Source organism: Rhamphochromis longiceps, linkage group LG4 (genome assembly GCF_057381845.1).
Source record: "Rhamphochromis longiceps isolate RC_006_pf linkage group LG4, R_longiceps_female_GT1.1, whole genome shotgun sequence".
In the NCBI taxonomy this organism is placed as follows: Eukaryota; Metazoa; Chordata; class Actinopteri; order Cichliformes; family Cichlidae; genus Rhamphochromis; species Rhamphochromis longiceps.
This window is the reverse complement of record NC_140560.1, coordinates 14,857,010-14,873,118: the sequence shown is the minus strand read 5'-3', so window position 1 is coordinate 14,873,118 and position 16,109 is coordinate 14,857,010. Positions and strand designations below refer to the sequence as shown.

General features: G+C 40.1%; 1 protein-coding gene across 8 annotated transcripts in view; it reads left to right on the top strand.

Moving 5' to 3' along the window:
* Positions 1 to 4,618: 4,618 nt before the first annotated feature.
* LOC146671263 (trinucleotide repeat-containing gene 6A protein-like) overlaps positions 4,619 to 16,109 on the top strand; it is a 38,589-nt gene continuing 27,098 nt past the window's right edge. For 4 of the 8 annotated variants that reach the window (XM_085403467.1, XM_085403469.1, XM_085403463.1 and 1 more), the window contains exons 1-3: positions 4,620 to 4,836; positions 6,229 to 6,278; positions 14,633 to 14,728. The gene's annotated coding sequence lies outside the window, so the exon portion shown is untranslated. Of the gene's footprint in view, positions 4,837 to 6,228; positions 6,279 to 14,632; positions 14,729 to 16,109 lie in introns of all 8 variants that reach the window. The other 4 variants (XM_085403462.1, XM_085403461.1, XM_085403468.1 and 1 more) reach the window with 2 other exon arrangements.

Sequence of the window (16,109 nt, the reverse complement as noted above, 5' to 3'; positions counted from 1 at the left end):
TCAGCTGTGACATGACTTATAAAATGACACTTAACCTCATTAACAGGTAAATACAGTGTAGTGGTGTCTTTGTCTTTATCTACTTGAGTGGGATTGAGTGATTTATAGACATAGGGCAGGTTGTAAACAGTAAACAGGCCATACAATGCTTTTGTGTTTCCCTTGCTTTCAGTCTGTTTTTTAAGTTTTTTTGTGTGCGTATAAAAGGTCCGCAAAGTTCAAGAGCCCTGGACTTTGTATGTGTGTGCAGATGTATATGGCAAAGTTTACAACAGTGTTTGTATCTCGGTCCTGTGTCCCCTCTCTCTGCACAGGAAGCATGTACACCAGATGAATGACAATAAGACGAGTCAATCACTATTTCCTGTGACCACTGATCTGCATGAGTTCCTGCGGCAGTAAAGGACAGAGGCCAGCTTTGGATCAGTGATATGAATATAAATGAGGGGGAATTTAAATAAATGGGATACATTTGAATGTTTTATGCTGTCATCCAGCACACTTATCAGGACTATCTGCATATTTAGGGCCTGGTGATGGATTGTTGGGAAAAATGGAAAATGGAAAGATCGGCTGGAAATAATGTAGAAGTACCTGCTTTTATATATTGCACAATAACCTGTGTCTTGTGTGTTGTGGATGCAAAAGTCTGCAAGGGTAAATGAAAGTCATCTGTGTGAAGCGGCAAAACAGTTGATGGATTAGGTTGGTATTCAGATCGTTGTGTTGTGTTGTGTGTGTGTGTGTGTGTGTGTGTGTGTGTGTGTGTGTGTGTGTGTGTGTGTGTGTGTGTGTGTGTGTGTGTGTGTGTGTGTGTGTGCGTGAGCGCTCTGAGAGCTTGAAGGGGAGGATGAATGTTCAGGTAATTGGTTGAAGACCAGGTGTAATTTTAGCCTCAACAAATCCATTTCAGAGCTGGTACCCTGCAGGAGAGCCGAGACAGAGAGCGATGAGTAATAGACAGAAAGCTTGGATGAAGCAAAAATCAGATTTTTTTGAACACTTTGTTCTGGCAGCTCTATGCAATCAGCTCACAGTTCAGAGATCAAGCTAGAAAGAGAGAGGCCTGTAAGGACATGAATCAAAGGTCCCACGCCAGACTTAAAAGTTTTGAAACTGGACTTCTTCTTTTTTTAAAATCTGTATTCAGTTCTTCCAGTCACTCCAGTATTTTACTTTGGATTTATTTCAGCTTAGATAATTCTAATTAAAAAATAATAATAAAAGAAAAGTGTCAGTGCAATATGTCAAAGATGTCAAGGTGGTTTTCTGTCATCATTCACATTGTAGCTACTGTAGTTTCAACTTCTGCTGCCCTCCGAGTGAAAACACAGTTTCCAGTACAGCTAATTTGTAAGCTGTACAAAAATAGTCTTTTCTATCAGTAAATACAATTTCCCCCAGCTGATCTATCTATCTATCTGTCTATCTGTGTGTATGTGTATGTGTATGTGTATATATATATATATATATATATATATATATATATATATATATATATATATATATATATATATATATATATATATATATATATATAAACAATAAAACAAACACAAGTTTCAGAAACAGGATCGTCAGACTGGAATACAAATGTGATTGTAATAGTGACAGCTAGTTTAGGCTATAGTAATAATCTCCTGCATGTCTACATGCACACACTATAGCACTATGAGCACTGCAGCTTAGCAGTATACACGGCTGTACTCGGGACAAGCCTATTACTACTTGACATGCAAATCTCTTTTCTGACCTTCTTCTGTCTGTCAGTCTGGCTCTCTCGCACGCACTCTCACCCCCACCACATAATCTCTCCCTCCTCTCCTCGCGAACTTTACGTCCCCCTGCTTCTCCCTGCTCACTTTCCCTCTTCCTCCCACACATTCACATTTCAGTCCAATTTTCTTTGCCCCATCCTTTCTCTACAGAACAATGGTCTCCCCGTTTGTGCAAGCTCCCTCACTCCTGCAGCTGCAATTGATCACTCTGACTGGTGTGCGTGTGCGCTCAGTCTGGATGTGGCCGAGTTAAATCCCCTAAAAAGGCAAACTGAGCAACTTAGAATCTGTTATAACCCCCATGCCCCCCCAAAAACGTATAACGTATCCATGTATATGAGCAGATTTTGAGGATTGCATATAGTTGTACAGAATTGCATAACTTTATCAAAGCTGCCGTTGTTTACCCAAGCCAATAGGGTCTGTTTCCTGCATTTGAACTTGTGTGTGTGAATGATTAAACCTCGGCCTCTCTGTATACACTGCTCTGTCTGTCAAGGTGACTTCAATGCCTCTTTGAAACTGTTCAAACACACAAGCACACCCTTAGCTGCGTGTTAAAATTATAGCGTCATCATTCATTAACACAAAAGCTATTTTTTTTGGCTATTTTAATGCAGTACTTCTTATGATTTGGACATAAAATAAAACCCTTTTCACTGACACATATCTGATCAACATCGAGTTACGTTATTTTATTCAGTCTTTATTTGCTTTTTTTGTTAAATCTCGCTTTGTTCATCTTATGACTCTCCCTGGCTTACCAGCTTAATGTCATGAATGTTTGTCCCAAACATTAGTTTGACCTAGTTTCTTTTAACTGGCTCGGCCACGTTTGGCCTAATTTGAAGGTTAGAAACAGAGGCGTTTATGAAGGAAAACAAGAAAGAAGTTTTCCTCACCAAACGCTGACATACAGTTTTAGGCGCAGTTTCACTGTTGCTGTTCACTGCCAAAACTTTCAATATGACTGTATTTGCTTAAAATAAAGAAAAAAAGCATGACATTACAGGGCCTGATAGGCCTGTGATTTCTGTGCTTTGTTTGCATGCATGAGTCAAAATGCCCCAGCTTTAATGTCACTACATCCTGTAGTCTCCCAAATTTCCAGCTACTAAAATAGAAACACGCTATCAAGCTTGCATTCGCTCTGTGAAAACTTGTTAATTCACTTGAATTCAGTTGTGTTTATATAGCATCAAATAGCAGCACCAGCAGCAATCAAACGACCCTCTCTGAGCAAGCATTTGGCAACAGCAGGAAGGAAAAACTCCCTTTTAACAGGAAGAACCCTCTAGCCAATTTTCTGTGATCAGTTGGAGGTGAGGAGAAGAAGGCAGGACAAAAAACAAAACGAAACACGTGAAGTTTAAAGGAACTCGTGGTTAAAAAATGTTTTCTGAAATCTTCAACTACAAATTAGAGATTAAACAACTGTGAAAGTGAGTGGTATTTTGTAAGATGTTTAATAGTTCTACAGACAGTCAGTAGCAGTAGAATTACAGTAGTACTACAGCATCAGTAGCAGGAATTCATCGAATAGCCCAGGCTTGGGTAGTTCTTTGGCAACAGCCCACAGCCCAGTGTTCAGACCTTACCCAGTGTTTATATGCAGTATAATCTAATCTTGTTGTCTTTGATAAAATCATTACTTGGAACTCTGCCTCTCACTCTGCCTCGGAGTGAAACACACACAGATAAGGGCAGTAATCTGTGCACAAGGCTGGGGCTTGTTTTTGCCATCGGTGGGTCAATGGTCATTGCTTTGCACGCACGCGCTGCTGGTTTCTCGCGTGCAGCGGCCGCTTTTGTTTCATGGTGAAGCGTTGGCAGATTCCACACTGTATTTGTTTCTCTGCAGTTTGGCCATCTCTCTCCATTCTTTCCGCCGCCCCCCCTTTAAAAAAAAATTTCTTCCTGTTTCTTTGTTGTTTTCTTGAATACCAAAGAGAAAACACGGAGAGAGAAAGAGATACTGAGATTCTCCACATTCTTTATTTTGTCTGGTCGATAGGTATTTTCACTTTCTATTCTGCTTACAGCTACAAGGAAACACGTAGAGCATTATGTTTCTAAGCTGGCCTATCTTGTGTGAGCTTTCGTGGAATTACAGGTTTTGGTCTGGCGTTACATTAAAACAAAACGCAGCTTGTCGCATATCTTAAAAAGATGATGTTAGGCTAATGCGCATATTAATAATTAAGCCATTTATTATATGAGTGCCAAAGATGCTCCGATTCCAGATGATTATCTACTAAAAGAAATTAAGGGTCAGTGCGAGAAATTAACAAAGAAATAACGTGATAACTTTGGGGCAAAAACAAGCAAAGGTGTCAGAAATCTTCCTCAAAATCTTTAAAACGTAATTTGAACCTTTCAAAAGTAGCATTTCGTGACATTTAATAGTTTAAATGTCACGAAATGCAAGCAAGTAGTAGCCAGGAATCTGCTGTGCCTTCCGTATAGTTTCAAAATTTTACTGCTAGACTTTGATTTTTTTCTTCTTTTTTTTGTTCCCTGTCTGGATAATAGTTGATGTCTTTATAATCACATGTATATCTCCATGAATCCTAAATTTAGAATAAATTAATCAGTCAAGCAAAATAAATCCTACACTTTACACTTTGCATCTGTGGTGCGTGTGCCTAGATTTCTCGCTGGATGTTTTATTTGCGGGGAATTCATCGCTTATCGTGGCCTGGTTACCATTTGCATACTTTTTACACCGGAGTTTCTTTTTGTATCAGCTCAATCTGACTGTGTTTTGGCTTCTCAGTCAGAGGAAGTGGTGAATGGGTTTCCTGCCCCTCCTCCAGAAACACACACACACACACACACGGTGAGATGTGTGTGTGCGCAGAGAGAGAGAGCGAGTGAGAGAGCGACGGGGAAACCAGAGAGCCGAGCGAAAGAAGGTTAGCCAGCCAGCGGCGAGTGAAGAAAATGGCGATCACGCAGGATGAATGCCTCCCCTCGTAGATGCTGCAAACGCGTTGAATTTCTTTAGCCTTACAGTCGGCTTTCCTTTCCACTCTGTTGCACTTTATACTTCAATGAGGTATGGATGTTTTTGTGCTGTTTTCGTGCTCAGACGACCGTTTGTTTGTGTCGAGCTAGCGTAGGTAGTGAGGAGAGCGACGGCGGCTGGTGGAGATAAGTTGAGCAAACGCTGTTGTTTAGTTAGCAATGATTAAGCTGGGGTAGCTTTTCTAACTCCTGGCGTTTGGGACTCGATTTTGCTGAATTTGTAAAAACGTCGACGGAAAAAAATAAATGCTGATGTTTGCCTGTAGATGGCTAAAACATTTCGTAGAGTCTTTCAGGAAAAAAATTGCCTTTGTAGGCGGCTTAACCTTGTGCTAACGCTAACTACTAGTAGCACTTATTAACCCTAGTTTGCCAGCTGTGCGTAAGCATTTGGTTCTGTGGTATTGCTTCTGAACTATTTCTGTTTGTTACAAAAGCTTTTCCATAATTGCTGCATGTGAAATACGACCGTGTAAGTTAACTAGCCGCTTCGTAGCGTTAGCTTTAGCACCTGAGCTAATCTGACGACGCAGGTTACTCGTCGGTAACCGGGACGGGTTGTTTTACATTTTAGGAACTTGCATATTCTGTACAGGTTTCTCCGTGACCTAAATTAACCGAAACGGGATGGTTAGAAATAATTTTGATTTGACATTGTGGGGGGGGGAATGGTAAACCTGCAAAGTTGTGCTACAATCGGAACCTTTAACCCCCTCTGTCGGTGGACAGACAAAAGCAGCTGGTTAGCTAATCCAGTGTAGACCTGAGCTCTGCTGGTTTTGCAGTCGTATTCCCCTTGCTTTACAACTGCGACGACGAGACTGCAAACAGCACAGTAGCATTTTATGATTTAACTGAATCGACTGTGATCTGATGCCCTGCCGGGGATGTTGTTTTGAGTTGCACTGGAAAAATACCAGGCTCGAGAGAAGCCATGTTGGTTAAGCTGCAAGTCGGGCAACAGCTGAGATAATGGCCGATCAGGACCCGAGGTGCAACTTTGACCTACAGGCGCGCGCACACCCACACACAATTTGTGTGTTTGTCTTTTTTCACACGTTCTCCAGTGGGGCCACAGCTTCGCGGAGGGAGGGGGGCTGGCCATGCATCGCCTTGTTATGCAGCTCGACCTGCATTTCCACATCAGCTAGTTGAAATGCTTTTCATATGATTAGTGCCAAATAGTCGTTTGAAGTTTGTGGCTTTAATTGAATAATGCTTGCATTTTCAGGGATGACGCAGACCTGTTGTGGTAGCGTCCTAATGTTGTCTTTACAAGCTGTTGCTTTACTGATAATAAACAAATTGTAACACACACAGCACACAAATCCAGGTTAGATTTTATCAGTCGCTGGGGGTTTTATTTTATGGCTATGGCGTGCAAGTGATTAGGCTTTTCTTATCTCTCCTCTCTCTTTCATAGATTCGGAATTGGAAGCTGTTGCCACCAAAGAAACTGAAGCATCTTGACAGGTCAGTGTGGCACCTTTAGACACACATTTCATATTCAATTGCAGTAAAGTATATTATAATAGCCCTGCAATAAATACTACATCAGCAAGATCTTTGGATTTTGAAAGCATGGAAAATAAACGGGTGTTCTTTGAATGTGTTTTCTCAGTTTATGGTGCTGTTGAATGGTTTTATGTTGTGTGTAATACCGTTTATACCCTATATAAACACATTAATGGGTGTCTCGAAACAGGGCCTGAAAATGAGGACAGTTCAAAAGCTTAACAGGAGAATTTTTGATCCTGTTCAGGTCTGCCATTTATTTGCCCATTAAACATGTGGAGTGCTCAAGGTTAACTCATGAAAGAAGCTGAAGTAGAAATGCCCATTTATGGTTGTTGTGTTGGTCGCATTTGCACACAAACTGCGACATTGCCACAGCTTCGTACCTTTTACACCAATGTAGATGGGGTGACTACCTGCAGCAGTATTTTGCTGAACTGTAGGTGTCACCACTCAGGCGAAATCTTCACACCAGCACTGGTATAGCAGGCGAAGTGGTGAAATTTGAAAGCAAGAAATTCTTATTTATTTATTTTCCCCCTGAAAACCTCATCTTACCAAAATCTGTAAATCAGCAGTAAAATAACTGTGAAAACAGACACAGTGTAAACTTATGCCGTCTCCCCGACAACAATGAGAGACAACATTTGAGTGGTCTTCTCTGTTATGTTAGTTAAAGTCCACTGTCTGGGTGCATGTGCAGTTGCTGTATTGTCATGTATACTTCAAGAACAACTCTATGTGGTCTGTTTAAAAATAAAATAAATAAATAATAGTAATAAAAATCTTCAGGCATACTCACAGACCCTCATAGTTGCCGTCTGATGACAAAATTGACATCAGTCAGTGTGAACTTGCAAATGGGAACCATAATCAGTGCCTTACTATCCAAAACCTCTTTTTAGGGAACATGAGACATGACATGTTCCCTAAAGGTCGAATGTAGTTTTATAGCCAACTCATCAATATACAGTGGGACGAAATATCGTCCTCCTGGATCAAAGGTGCAAAACTGAAGCAGTTGTGCTAGGCCCAAGCACCAGATTACAAATGCTACAGCCATAGCTAATGTATCCTATTAGTCTACCTTTACCATTAGATGTACACACAAAATGCCAAAAAAATCCCTCAAAAACATAATCTCAAACTAGATTTGGTGGCAGCTTTAAATGCTACTTTCATGAAGGTTGTACCCTGTATAACGATATATATCGGATGACGATATAAAAACGTCTATCGTTTCATTTTACGCTATCGTTTGTTTCGTGGTGTCGCAAAATAAACTGTTTACGGCAATATTTTTTTTCATGGTTTTGATGGTCGCTGTAGTGACTATATTCATTTCTTAAAGTTCTCTCTTTCTCTTATATTTAATATAACCACACTACGGACGGACAAGCGCCTGTTTTTATGGGTTGTCGTTAGCAACAACAACGGTAAAACCATCGCATGTCCGCTTGTTTATTTTCCACATAAACCTTTCACAATAAAGCTCAAGATCCTGTTGAGACTTTTCAAAATAAACTGAATCGCATGGAAAAAGTATTATTGACGAATGAGAAGCAAAAAAAAAAAGAGCCGTCAGGTGCTTAAAAATAAACCTTAGACTCAAACGTTAGAACAGGCTTTTCCCCGCAGCACGCTGTGTAATAAATACTCACAAAGAAAATGGCGATCGTTACAACTTATGTCTAAAAATGCGTAGTGTCATGCATCTGTTAAAACACTCGACTCCAGGTACACGGCGCCCAGCTGGAAACACTTCACCTACCTGAGATTCACAGAATTTACAGAAAATATAAAATTACTTGTGATTTATATCGTTATCGGACGATAGATGTTTTTTATCGGGAAATGAGATTTTGGTCATATCGCACAGCCCTAGCTAGGTGCGTGATTTTTATGTGCCTGTTGAAATGAGACTGAAACATCTGGATTCCAAGATTTATTTATTTATTTATTTATTTAGGACAGTGCATGTTAATGAACATAAATGTAAAAAAAAAAAAAATTACATGAATGTAAACATGCCAGATTATAGCCAAAGGCTAATTTCCATCTGTTGTCCTTAAACATAAAAAAATAGACATAATTCATAAAAATTCATCATTCATTCATAATAAAAACTCCATCACCAAACTTACACATACACACCATTCTGTTCCCAAATAAAACATTAAAACTATACAACTCATACATGATCACACACTTGATTTGTCCATAACCAGTTTTTAACCTTTGCCTTAAACAAATTGAATGTCGAGCATTCTCTAATGGGTTGAGGAAGACTACTCCACAGATGGCCTCCCTTAACAGAGAGGACGTTCTGCCCAAATGCTGTCCGTCTGTGGGGTATAAACAAGTCTCCTCGGATTGTAGCTCGACTGGTCCTGCCTGAGCTTTCTTTATGCCTAATGAACTGCTTTAGTGGTGGTGGAGCAAGGGAGTGTAAGACTTTATATATTAAACTCACTCTTTTAAGTTTCACTAAGTTATTGAAGTTCAGTAATTTATAATTTTTTAACACATGACAGTGGTGGTGGGAAGTCGGTTTTTTGTCAAGTAGTTTTAAACTTCTTTTATAAATGTTTTCAATAGTTTTAAGTGTTGTTGGATAAGCAAGTGACCAGGACGTCAAACAATAGTCCATATGAGAGATGATCATTGAGTAAAAATAAGTTTTTGCAACATTCATATTAAAATTATTACGTATATGATTAAAATTTCGATTATTAAATTTAAGTACCTGGGACACTTTATTCTTCAAGAGTCACATAAATAATGTTGGGTCTAGAATGACCCCAAGATATTTAAGTTCTGGAGCTAATTCAAGCTCTACTCCATCCAGGAATATGTTTGACTGCTTCAAGTTTAAGGGGCATTTTGGAAAAATACATACAGACAGTTTTTGAGGTGTTCAACATTAGGCATGAGTCCTCCAGCCAGCTATGCATTAATGCTAAAGCAGCTGTAAGATCTTTTGCCACCTGCTGGACACTAGATTAGGAGGTGTGGCCTCTTAAGTGTACTTATTGCGGGAATTGGGCTGTTTTCACGGTTGCAGTGCATCCGTGCATCCCTGCATGTTTCTTGACACTAAATAAAGGACCTGTATATCTAAACAGACATTGTCTGTTCAGACTGCTGGCCCGAAGTCTTGTATAATGTCAACAGAATCACAGCAAGTGAGTGTAAATGCCTCTCTGTTCACTGACCATCACACAAGTGCTTTTAGCTTTTTCATTATTTTTTTTCCTTTTTAGAAAGCAGCGTTTCAGTGTACAAATGCAAGAGTGACGGTTAGTCGGCTTTCTAGGCACTTCTCTTTGGATGACACAGATCCTACCTCTGTGTGGTGGGATATTAGCGGGTTGTGCATGGGTGGGTGGGTCAGGGGGACACTGGATTGGCAGCTCCTGCTTATGCAAGCACATGCAGTTCCGTTTGAATTGAATTGGTGGGTCTGGGTTGGTCTAGGCCACATTGTGCTGAGTAAGCTTTGCTGTTTTAAAATCACTAAACGAGAAGCCAGAGTCCCGATGTTTTGTGTGTGGAGAGGTGTTTGTGCAGCTCATTGTGCTGGTCTACATGCAGACACACAATAGAGCTGTGGACCACAACTGGTTTATCAATGCGTCCCAGTGGCCGTGCTTCATGTTTTCTGTTTTTTTTAGGTTGAAGTCTTGATTGGGTGCATCTTGTTTTACATTTACACTGTAAATTCTCCACCCTCCACAATGGTCTCATAGCTTTGTTAGGTGGATTGTTTGGAGATGGTTGCTAAAGCTCGTTGATGATGTTTCACATTTTCCCAGCAGTGAAGCATATTTTCCAGCTGTGTATGTGGGAGTGACTCCTACTGAAGGCATGGAAGTGGAAATAATTCATCCACTTAAATATAAACTCATTTGAATGAATCTACATGGACCGAAGATCCTGTTAAGCGTCTTTAAAATGGTGTCAACTTTTAACTTGACAACTGAGGTTTGTCAAGGCAGTTTTGCTTCGATGTCCTGAACGATAGCATCAAGTTTACAGCTGGTGTTGGATTTTTCTTTCTAGAAAGGAAAGGAGGAGTATGAACAGTTGATAGTTTTGAGGCTCCGGTGGGGATTACATCCCTCAAGGAAGGACTGAATAAAGACTGTGAAGCACTTTCACTTTAGAGCCCCTTAGTTATGTATGAGCATAACTTGACTGAGAGAGTTTGTATACATGGACATCCCATACAAGTCTGGGATATTTATAAGTCCACCTCACTGCATTTATCCTTTTTTGTATTTGTAATCTTAACACAATGTGTAATTGGTTGTGAGCAGTGTTATTTCCTTTGGATCTGCTGTCTCGCTTCTCTTTATTTCTGACTGTCTGGGTCCCTTATCCAAATTATTCTATAAATATGTTTCACTGTTGTCTAAAAGAGTTTCACAAGCGGTTTAAGAAGTGTTAAAGCGGGAGCGCTCAAAATGAGTCACTGCTGAAATGGCCAAGTTTAGACTGTCATGTTTGGAATTTAATATGGCAGAGCTATGAAGTCCCATGAGGTTGCGACATTGCTACATTGTTGCTGTAGTGGTGGAAGCTCAGGTAGTTGACCATTGGACCTCTGAGCAATAAAGCCACACCTGTAAATGGTCATGAGCGAAAGGACCGAAACGGAGCATTTCATGAATTTGACGCGTGCAGGCTCAGACAGGGTGGCAAAGCCAGTTTTACATAAACAAGCTGTTGAGCTGCATCAGTGAAGTTTGAGTCACACTAGTATAACTTGCATTGTAGGTTATTAGAAACGAGACAGTGTTTTTATAAAACCGCAGGTCTCGTTTTATTTTTAGACTCACTTTGAGCTTTTAAAACTTCCTAACCAAATTCCTTAACTTAATATGTTAGTTAGAAATGATCAGTTTTACTGATTTCACCTATTTCCAAAAAAGGCAATAATTCAGTTTTTCTCATTTTAAACTTAAATATTTGCCTGATTACAATGAAAAACAACCCTTAAATTGAAACTCGCCCTCCCGTTACCAGCAGCTTGATTTAATATCATATTCCTCTCAAGTTACCGTGACCTGAAATGAACCCGGCCTCATTTTGACTGCATGAAACTACAGATTTAAATCAGCTCGGCTGGAAGTGCCACACCGTCCCCCCTCACAAAGCCTCTGCAGTTGGTCTGTTTGTGATGGAGACTTGCTCATTTTCATTCCCTAATTGAGTGATGGTTTTCCTGCAGGGAGCCTCCAGTGTCGAGCCTCTGTGAGAACATACTGATGCAAATGATGTCCATGTAAATTAGCCACGCGACCACCTTCTGGCTTTTGTTCTTAAGGGACAGAGAAGTGGGTGTGGGTGTGTGCTCGTATTCATCTCTGTTGTTTTATGGCTACACATGCACTCAATACTGTCTACTCCAGCTTCACTGCATGACGACTACCATATATTAGGATGCAGTAGTCTAAAGCTAAAATCCAATTTTTGATCTCTTCCTCCTCAAAAACCCAGATATAGTTTGATTATTTTTAGTGTTACAGCTTTATTTGATAGCAGGCGTGAAGGAGTTCACTGTGAGGGCAAGTGGGTGGCAGCAAAATTTGTGCTTTACTGTGAAGCTCACAGGAGTAAAAGTGGCTTTCATCCTTTGAAAACAACTCAATGTAGCACTTCCTCTTATGGTTAACAGAGAAATTCATGAAATGGAGGTTGAATAAGGACATGTAGTAAAAAAAACCCAAAAAAACCAAAACACTTCCACTGTCTTGTGTACATTTCCGTAGTTAAATAAAACGTGTATCTGTTTTAGTTACTGAATTACAGCTATTGCACTTTGGTACATCTTTTCATCTGACTGCTACTTTTTAATCTCTTGGCTTCCTCCCTTTGTTTTTCTCAATATGGAAAAAATGAAGTGTGTGCTTATTAATGGAATGAGCTCTCCAGCTTATCTTATCCACTTGAAGGGAAAAAAACCAAAAAAAGACCATATTTAGAGGTCAGATATTTTGGGAGAGCAGTCCTGCTTCAGCAGTCGGCTGACGTGTACGTTACAGTAAAAATTACAGCTTTTTCTGTCTGAAATTGTTTGTGGCACAGAATGAAAATAGCTCTAAAGTGTATCTTGTGGACAAAACAAAGTAAATGTTGATCTTTTCAGACTCAAAAGAATCCTGACATTGTGGTTTTATTATAGCGTATGAAGTCCTTCAAGTCAGAACGAGTCGGACTGGCTTATTCACAGCCTTCCAGTAATTTCTTTATTAAACAAAGTTTAATAAATTCTTCAAACACCTAAAATCATTCCAGTTGTAGTTTGCATATGCTTAACTTTATAAAGATGGAGCAATGACAAAAACAACACGTGACTTTCTGACTAACACGGGAGGATGGTTCTCCTGTAACTGTCCTGATTTATTACAGTTTTACATTAACAGACTCATTAAAGGAAACTGAAAGCACGTGTGCTGAAGTAAGGAAGAGGTGCAATTTATGACACATTAGGGTATTTTCTCAGCAGTTGTTGTGGAAGACTGATCTAACTGAAGAATGCTGCAGTTTTGTTAAAGTCAGAAATAAGATGTTTGTTTTTCTTTTTTTGTTAAATCCTCACTTGGCTCGTGTGTTTCTAGACTATTGGTCAAATAAAATGAACAACATTTAGGAAATGTTTCTGTGGTAATGTGTCAGTCTTTGAATGCAGTCTGTGTTGTCTTTGCTATGTTAATAAAACATATTGTTCAAACTTTTTGCCTTTTTCTTTCCCTCTTCTTCTGACTGCCTGTTCTTCTTTATCTCCTTCTGATTCGGTGACTTGTCGCGCCTCCTCCCTCTGTCAGCTGTAGCCGTCGGGGGGGATGGGCAATTGTTGGCCCATTCATAAACAGATGCTGTCTGTAGGGTCTATGTGTGCTCTCCAGGAGGGCCCCCACCATGCCCCGCCGCTGCTGCTGTTGTTATTGAACCTAGAGCCATCTGCTGAAGCACTTGATGGTTAGAAATAAGTGAAGGAAGGAGGGGGGGGGAAGTGTGGGAGCAGAGAGGAAGGGGTTGTGGGTGAAGATGGGAGCAAACACAAAACCCCCCTCAAAATCCATAAGTCAGTTAACTTGATTAGAAAAGGTTAGAGTAGACAATTGATTTCATTTAAATGTGCTGAAAAGAAAAGTTCAGGAGAAGTCTCACATTTAGGATTTGAAGTTGTCATGTACAAGAGCAATACATGCCGTTCAGACTAGTGTAATTCCACACCAGCCTCTAAAACACTCAACACTGTGTGCATGTCATGAAGATGTTATACAGATCAGATTCTGCTCCCAGCAGTAGCAGTGTTTGCCACAGAATCGGTCTCAGTAGTAGCGCGGCTGGGTGCATGTGCGCCCACACTTTCATACATTAAATAACACCATATAGCCTATACGTGGCAAGAGTAAATAAAGGAGAAGGAACCAGTCACATCTCCAATGAGTGTGTCGTCGTATGGAAAAGCTCCAGCGCCAACGTGTTGGACCGCATCTGGGGAAGGTAGACAGTTTGGTTTGCAGTCTCAGAAAGCTACAGCAGAGCAGTACCAGTTTCTGCTGCAGCTTCTGGTTAGAGCGGCCCAGGCTCCCAGTAGGACGCTACAGTCAGCAACTGCAGTGTAAGACCATGGCATTGGAATACGTCCAACCATGGGACACAAGACTGGAAGGTGGTGGTGGCTGGTTAGCAGTCACTGAACTATCATATCTATCGATCGATCTATCGGCTTGGCTTCACTGTAAATGTGACATACTTTAACTGAAAATCTACCATTTTAAATGTTTGTTTGTTTTTTAGTAAACCTGGTGATTTAATGCTTTTTAAATTATTTTACAGATTTCACTTTTTTTTTTTTAAATTTGCGATTAAATCGGAAACGAGGTGCCAAACTATATTGTATATCAATGCATCTGTCTTGTTTGTGTGTGCCTGTCTGTGTAAAGCGGAGGTAAGTGCTGTGCGCTAATCTCATTATTGGATTAGACTGAAGCCTGTAGCTTTCTCCTGCGGCCTAAATGGCACACCCACCAGGGCCAGTGCTGCTTAACTTAACACTCTCTGAGCAGGAAACCAGGATGACTACAAAACTACAACACAAACTATACTAATTAAAAGATGTCCCAACATCAGGGTTTCTATTTTTGATGATTCTTTTGAAGTGATATAAAACTAAGGATGACAGTTTTGTTATTTGTACATTTGGGAACCCGGGATTATAGGTTTTTGTGTAATAAAATAACCCTTTTTTGTGTTAAATAAATCATTGACAGAGAAACAATGTCTTTTGTTGTCCACAGGGAACACACCCACAGAGGGAAGAACAGTGGATGGAAGAGAGAGAGAGACGGAGAGTGTGAAAAGGAAGGAGGATAAGGTACAGGACTGGACAAAAGGTGAGGCGTGGTGTCAGGAATTCTTTCCTTTTTTTAAAAAAATTGATTTCAAAATAAAAATAACCAAAACCAGCTTATAATTTATTTACATTCATTTGTATAAAGGATATCTGTAAAATTACGAGACACTTCCACTGAAAGTATTGCAGTTTCCCACTGCCGGGCCAATTTGTGTTGATTTGATATTGCAGAAGTACGTTCTCTGTTAGGAGCCCATGTGTGATTTATCAGTGCCTGCTTCTTCTGAAAGCTCGCATAGAGCCATTTCTCTGTATTGAGCAATGTGCCATTAAAAAGAAGCAAGCTCTCTGTGCTCAATAGGCAAATTTTTCCTAAGCACCCAATGCAATTATGCGTAGTATGATTGATATTGCATATCAACAGAATTCTACTTCAGGTAGTAGAAAAGGTTCACCATAAACTTAATAGTTTCACAACCCCGAGTGCTGCAGTTCTGTGTGGTTGTGGTTGTCTCCTGTCAGGAGATAATAGAAATAAGCAAATATCAGCTTAGACAAGATCTAACCCACTTGTTGTTCATTTCTAAAATTGTTTCAAAGTTAATAATTAAATTTCAGCCTTATTTCCCCTACATTTCCCTGCCTGCTTTGGGTTCTAAAGGTTTTTCTGTCCTTGCTGTGTAGTGCTTTACTCCAGTGACAGTGCTGGTGTACTTTGACTTGTGACGTCGGTGTGTTTTCCATTTGAATTGCTTTTAGTTTCCACTGACTCCTGTTAGCACGGTTCTACTACTGTTACAAGTAAAACTACTGTCATGGCTACTGTAGGCAGGAAGTTTGATAGTGTCAGTCTCTGACCTTGACTATGTCTTTCAGTGCGTCTCTCTCTATTAGTTTTCACTCCCCTCTGCCATCCTGGATATGTAGTTCCCTCTGTTTCTTGGTATAGTAGATGCAGTACTAAATAATCTAGTTCAGAATTTAAGCTCTGTAATGACATGCTCTGTAAAAGTGCCGCCACTTGTTGTTCCTAAATAAAGGCCATGCGTTGATGACACAGAGAGGGGGGACATTGCCTTGCTGTAACTGGAGTCTGTAGGAGGACTGGCCCTGACTCGCCAGGTTAATCACCAAATATCAGGGGTGTAACTTCGCTGAAATGACAATATAAATGACAAGGTCTTGTGTTATAGTTCTGTGTATGTGTGTTGTGAAGCTAAATATAGATTGTACTATTTTGTAATGGTTAGGGGAAAATAGCTTGGGTAGTGCCTTTATGTAATGTTATGCTAATTAGCCATGTGCTCATGTTGCTTGGGCTAATTGTGTGTAACCCTGTGTTTAGTGGTTTGACTGCGTACCTTAAGCACTTTCCAGTTCTCATGGCAGGCTTTTTACTGCATATATAGATTTTCTTTTTT